Below are 7,290 nucleotides of genomic sequence, written 5' to 3' on the forward strand. Positions count from 1 at the left end.
CCTCTTAAAACCCAAAAACACACCACAGTAGCACCCTAAACTAAAACTACCAGTGGGTTCCTGTTTTCCTTTCTGAACAGTTCAATGGTCCCTCTCTATCTCCCCACACATCCACCAACCACTGGAACACATCTCCAAAGTTCTGCTGAAGCTCAGCTTCCCCTCAGAAGAAGTGCCGCCAGATGAAGGAGCCTTTGGAGAGGCAGCTGGCGTTGGTCTGATCCAATCCAGCTTCAGCTCCAGAGACGGCAGGCGGGACGAGTCAACGGAGGCCGAGTGGACGAAGGCATGAAGCTGAGAATAATCCAGAAAACACCAGAGGAGGAGTGAGGTAATAAATCTATTTTAAAATGGCGCTACTTTGACTCTGAACCTTTATCTAGCTGTGGTCGCTCTGTCTTCTGGAGTGATTTGATTGGTTCTACGTCACCAATAAAACTCCTTTAACTTAACATCTGTAAACAAAACAAAAACGTATCAACAAGTTTTCTGTTAGAGTTTGTGTTCTTCTAAGTTTAACTCCAAGATTTTAAATACTTTCATTTACTGCAAATGAATATCTCCTCCAGATGTCTCACTAATAATCATTATCAGCCTTAAAAACCCACAAACACCCCCCTCTATACTGGACCACACTTAGGACAGTCCGGTTCCCCCTTCTATAAATCTGCTTGGAATCTTCCACTTCCTGTTTGTCAAAGTGGCCTTCTACCTGGACAGGTTTAGTTGGAGCTCATTAACAAACATTTTGGGTAACTGCACTTTAATCTGGATGGATGGCACTGAATTAGAGTCTGTTTTAATTAGACTGAGTTCAGATGTGTAGCTCTGTCATTAAATAGGAAATTATTTCTCAGAATTCACAGAGAAAAGTCTAAATGTTTGCTAGGTTAGCGTCCCACATGTTCTTTGGATCAGCTAAAGCTAACTCTCTCCAACTTCTGGATCTCTGGAGCTGCTTGTTGTTCAAATATCTTGCTAGAGGTGCTGAAGCTCAGAAAGTCTGAGATGTTTGTTCAAAATCAGCTCATTCTCAAGTCTGATCTGAACTGTCCTCTTTAGTTTGAACTTTCCCTAAACTTAGGAGTTAGTGACAGAGCAGCACATCCAGACTCAGTCTCATTTATGTAGAGATTAAACTTCAGTGTCATTCATTGATGTTAAAGTGCAGTTTTTCATGTTTGTTGCTCATGCTCCCGACCAAACCAGTCCAGGTGGAAGATGATGTGAAGAGAAGCTCCAGAGCTCTGCGACTATTATTGTAAATGTACTAACAGACTGACACTCACAGCACTGCAAATATATCACAGCAGCTACAAATCCACAACGGAGGGGTGCACTCTGAGATGGGTCTGGAGACAGTCTGATTCAATAAATAAATAAATAAAGTCAAAATCAGACTGTCTGCAGACCTCTCTCAGATTGCATCTTTCTGTTGTCTCCAGGAGATCAGATATTAGTACATTCTGTCCATAAGTTATTGTGGCATTTCATAATCATGCCAGGTGGTCACTGTATTGTAACTTTCACTTGTTTGTTTGAACCACCAGGCCTCTAGGGGGCATCACTGTCTCAGGTATCGCTTTTTGCAGTCAGTGCTCATATGATGGCGCTGCCTCGGCTATTGATCGGCTCGACAGGAAGCGCTAACAGCTTCATTAGCACGACAATACTAGTCTTTCTTCACTGTCTGCCTGTTTGTTCGTAACCCTCTGAGTGGCAAAATAAGTGAGTAGAAATGCCGATGATATTGTTGGAATGTAGATTTGTAGTTGCCATGACATATTTGCAGTGTTGTGAGGGTCAGTCTGTGATTACGTTTACAATAATAGTCGTGGTTTCAGGCTTTGGGGTAACTTCAGGGTAGTTTAGCTTTAGCTTTGATTGAACTTTCGTACCTTATTGCTTACCAGTCACCTGCAGCGGTTTTCTTATGTAAATTAGTCCATACTTACCTGTAATACTGATGTATTTGAAGTCTTAAGCAGTTTGTACTGTTATTGACCAGCGTATTCTGTATGTTTATTTCAGTTTCACACTTCTCTCTATTAAAATCCATTTAACAACCACACTGGCCTGTTCCTTGGAGGATGCGGTACAGGGGAGAGTTTATCTGGCTGTGAATCCCAGTATAGGACAGGAGTCACACTGGGTGTAACAGTACAATGAATATCACACATTTATGTTGGGAATAAAGGTCCTTTAATTAGACATTGTCATGTAAAAGTTGGATTTCCCTTTAATGATGTTCAGATCTTTGTTATTTTGTTGATGTTGGTTTCTAAATGTTTTCTGACACTCGGCCCCAAACATTAAAACCTTCTACGGCTCACAAGCTGCAACAATTCACACATTATCAACGATCTTTGTGACTAAACTAAGATAAAAAGTGAAAAACTGTCTGATTCCTGCATCATGAATGTAAATCTTTTTATTTTTTATCACAGTAAACTGAATATATTTGGGTTTGACATTTTATAAACCAAAACAAGAAATGAATTAGTGGAGAAAACAATCAACAGAATCCTGCAGTCCCACGACAACAAGAATAAAGTTTGTGAACAAAAACTAAATCTGCTGCTGGATTCCATTAAAGTCCTGATAAATGATGATAAAGTGTGATACTAAAGGTTTGTGGAGCTAAAAATGTCAAAGTAAAGATATCAAGTTGAACATCTGGATGGAGGCTGATAAAAGTTGACCTCCCTTCATTTCTCTGGAGCGACTCCACGGATTTTAGGGATGCTGGTTAAAGACCTGCTCTTCTAGTCGTCTTCCTTCTAGTCGCTGTAAAAAGTCACTCCATCCTCACCGACTTCAACACCTCTTCATGACAGCTTGTTCTGCCTCTGACCTGGTGGAAACTCCAGAAACTCGAGAAAACCGTCGAGACTCGGATTTTAGAAAAACTCGTCGGGCGGGGGAAGGTGTGGTGGGCGGTGGGGGAGTAGAGGGGGGAGGTGGGTGGAGTCTGGGTGGATCCAAGGTGGAGTCAGGGTGGAGAGTAGGTGGGGATGTGGGTGGTGACCTCCTCCCCTCTACTCCTCCCACTTCCCCTCCCACTCTCTGCCCTGACTCCGCCTTGGATCCACCCAGACTCCACCCATGTGGTCACTTGGAAACGACAATGTCAAAGGGACGACGAGTTTATTTCTTTTTATCTGATCTGTAGCTCAGTGAGTTAAGGGTTTGTCTATGGAGCTGCAGGTTGCTGGTTCAAAACCAGATCCTTCTTAATTTTTTGAAAATCCTGACACAGACAAAGAAAGAAAACTGCCAGTGGTGGGACTTGATCCTGCTACCTTCCACTTGGTAGTCTCTCCTCTTATTCCCCTGAGCTACTTGCTCAGATACTAATTCTTCTTTTTTTTGCGCATTTATCATCGATTTTTTGTTGTTTTCAAGTTTTTTTTCACTCGAGTCTCGTTTCGACCGTTTTTCTCAGGAGGTTGGACTTCAGCCTTTGTGCTGGAGGGTTGAACCCTCAGTTCCAAGACTTTCCAAAGCCTCCACACCTCCCCAGTCCTCAGGACCTGAGCTTTCACACAGTCTGAGGGATGAAATGTTCTAAGTCCCACAGTAGTTCTCTGTTAGTTTGAACCTTCAGACAGTCTGAGGACTGAAGTTGTAAAAGTTCCTCAGTACTTCTGTGTTAGTTTGAACTTTGTGGTGAACAGAAGCCTTAAAACTTGTGACCATGAGTCTTGATTTCACATTTAGACCATCCATCTGAGTTCTTCTCAGACCTTCACCTGTGGGTTCTTCAGAAATCCTCAACAAACTTTGATTCTCTTCGCTGAACAGTAAAGTTTGTGGAGATCAGAAGGTAACATTAGTTTGATCGATGCCTTCAACTACTAGTAGACTTTATCTGGAAAGCAGTTTTCTGAAATGAGCTCTTAGTAAATCTGTCCACAGTCAAACCAAGAACACAGAAAGAGGAAATGTTTGAAGAAACAACTTGATGTTTTCATTTCAGACTAGAAAACGCTTTAAGACCTTTATCTGTTTTTGCTCTTTTTCATCGTTTTATCGTCTCTTCTGTTTAATTTGATCTTCTAAAGTCTAACTGGTGTCTTTTACAATGTTTTGTCTTTCGTTTGATTCTTCTTAAATCTTTAGTTTTGCTCTTTTCTCAACTTTTATTCTTTTCTGTCTGATTTGATTTTGAAATGTTTTGTCTTTTTAATGTTTTATCGACTTGTTCGAAAAATTTCCTTTTCTTTCCCAATGTTTAATTTTTTAGATTAAATCTAAGGTTTTTCTTTTTAAATGTTTTACCACCTTTTAATGTGTAATTTTATTTTTAAATGCTTCATTGTATTTTCTGTTTAATTCCTATTTAAAGTTTTATTGTCTTTGAGATTTAATTTTGTAAACATTTAATTTTTTAATTAAATGTTTTGTCTTTTTGAAGGTTTTTTAAAAATGTCTAATATTCTTCTTGTTTAATTGTATTTTTAAATGTTTATCTAAAATATTTCATCTTCAATGTTTAATTTGTGTTGAAAAAATGTTTAGTTTCATAATTACATTTTGTCTTCCATTTAGTTATCTAATTAAATATTTTGTCTGTTTAATATAGTGTAATTGTATTTAATGTTTAATGTTCTTTTTAAAGGTTTATTGTTTTAAATGTTTTTTCCTTTGCTTTAATTGCTTTTTTAATGTATTTTATTTCTTTCATCTTTTTTTCTGTCAAGATTTTAACCCAACCTTAAAAATGAAACAAACCCTTAAATCACAATAAAATACTTCTGTTGTCACAATCATGAGTTAGTCACTTATTCAGTTTATCAGTTCAACTTTATTTGTTTAGAACCTTTCACACAGATGACAAAACTACACAAACAAAGAAAAAAATATGATTAAAACTCAAAAACATTTAAAAAAAGATTAAACATAGTAATAAAATGTGTTCAGGGGATGGAGGGAGTTTATTGAAGTCTTCTTGGGCTCACACAGTAAATCATTTAAAATAGAAACTTGATATTCAGTCTAAGGAAACTGGAGAGCGACAGAAGAACCAACAATATCTCCTGTTTTCTCCTTTAATGAGTCGACTCTTCTGGTGCTTTCAGACCAAACAACTACAGACTCTTCACAACCTGCTCAAACTCTTGGTACAGGACCTCACCACACGGGTCAACAAGGTTTCCTTCTCATTTCTACTCTGAAGCTCACCTTCTCCTGCTCAAACTGCTGACAAATGTTTGTGCTGCTCTAAAGTCTGGTCTCCAGAACTTCCTAAAAACTCTCAAAGTCTCTTCTGCTGCAGGTTGCTCTGTAGAACTGTTCCAGAAAACCTCACTAAACCACATGGAGGGGCCTCAAGATAGTCGTCCAAATGAAACCGTACAAAAACCAAACTAGCACAACCCAAACGCTAAAGTCTCCTGCAGCCTACCAGAGAAGCTCTTTAAACAGAGAATCAGGACAGGAACTCTTACCTTCTGGACAACCAACGTTGGTTCACAAACAACCAAAAACCTCTAAAGACTCACTACAGCCAAGATAAAGACACAACTCAGCTGCACCAAATCCACTAATCACTGCACACATTAGCACCATGTGCTAACTGTGGCTAAAGAACCACATTTACCAAGACAACTATCCAGTACAAAGCCCTAAAACACACCAAGAAACACATTAAAGGGGATTTTACTGCTGGAAGCTGCAAGCCAACGCCTAAAGAACAAACTAAAGCAACAGAGGAAAACCCGGTTCAGTGAAGAGAAGCAGAGGAAATGTTTGACTGCAGACATAAAGCAGGAAGACACTGAGCTGCTCAGGTGTTCCTGATGACACCAAGCAGCCACCTGGACAGCCAATAGGAACACAGCTTACTGGAAGTCCAGAGGGCTGGCTTAGTGAAGGAAATTTAGTTTAAAGTTGAAGCAGAAAGTTAACAAAGAAAGTTGAAAACCACCTTCTGATCCCTGAAATCTCTGAGTTTTCACACAAAGAACGCCTGAACATGTCAAACTGGTTCCATAGTAGAACCTTCACTGTAAAAACATCATAGTATGGTGTGTTGCTTAAAAAACATTAGTTCAGCTGAAAATATTAGTTTTTGTCTTTTTTATTGAGCAAACGTTTCAGGAAGTAGATGAAGAATAATTAAAGCTCTCATGTAGAAGTCCAACTTATTTTGGATCCTTGTGGAGAGTTTAATCTTAGAGTTTGTAAAGCTGTTGAGTTTTTAGAGTCACATGGATTGTTTTGACATTTATGAACCAAGTCCTGAAACAAAATTACAGTTGTGGATTTCTGTCATTTAGTCTGGACTAAACAAATAACAGCAGCATAAATCTCAAACGTCTTTATGAGGAGTCTGGATTGAGGTTTCTCACTTGATAATGATCAAAACATGAAATTTAGGTTGGTTTAAAGGAATATTTCACCTTAAATCTTTGAATGTTGACCTCCAAGGTTGGTTTCAGGAAGTATTCCACCTACAAGGTCCTCACACTTCCACCTTAAAGGAACATTCCACCTTAAATCCCTGGACATGCACCTAAAATGTTGGTTTAACTGAGTATTCCATCCAAAATCCTCACAGAGACCTGAGGGGCTGGTTTAAAGGAATATTCCACCTCAAACCTCCACTAGGTCAGTCTGTGTAGCAGCGACAGCAGAAAGAGGTCCTCTCTGGGTGGAAGAACGGCGTCCGAGTGGCAGCTCCCTTTCTGCTCTTACCTTACTCACTAAACTCAACTTTTAGTGATTTCTATGCAGAACACTATGATGTTTGCTGAGCTGTGAACTATTAAATGACTTAAGAATATGGAGTATTGTTCCTGTTTATTATTGTTCTCAGGTTTACTACTAAATGTACAGAGTGCTACTTACTGTATTTTATTGTATTTTAAAAGTTACATTACTACACAGAACATTTCAGATTATTTTAGCACAGATCAAGGGTACAGATTGTTGCTGTTTACTGTGTATTGGGTAGAACTCATTTTGATTTAGACTGATTAGCATACAGAACCCTGTGATGTTTATGGTTTACAGCTGAGAACTGGCTGCTAAAAGTCCAGAATATTATTTCTTATTTTAGGTGTGATAATTGTCAGTAAACATTCTAAGAAGTGGAAATTAACAGGGTTGTATATAGAGCTGTTCTTGTACAATATTTGTCTCTTAACTGCCCTCAGGATTCTGTGGTTGAGCTAACAGTTTTACATAACAGGCAGATGCTGCAGCTGATGATGCTCTAATTCACATAAACAAGGAAACAAGTCCATCAGAATTTAATGTTAACAGTCCAAAATGAAACGGTCACAT

Source organism: Acanthochromis polyacanthus, chromosome 4 (genome assembly GCF_021347895.1).
Source record: "Acanthochromis polyacanthus isolate Apoly-LR-REF ecotype Palm Island chromosome 4, KAUST_Apoly_ChrSc, whole genome shotgun sequence".
Taxonomy (NCBI): Eukaryota; Metazoa; Chordata; class Actinopteri; family Pomacentridae; genus Acanthochromis; species Acanthochromis polyacanthus.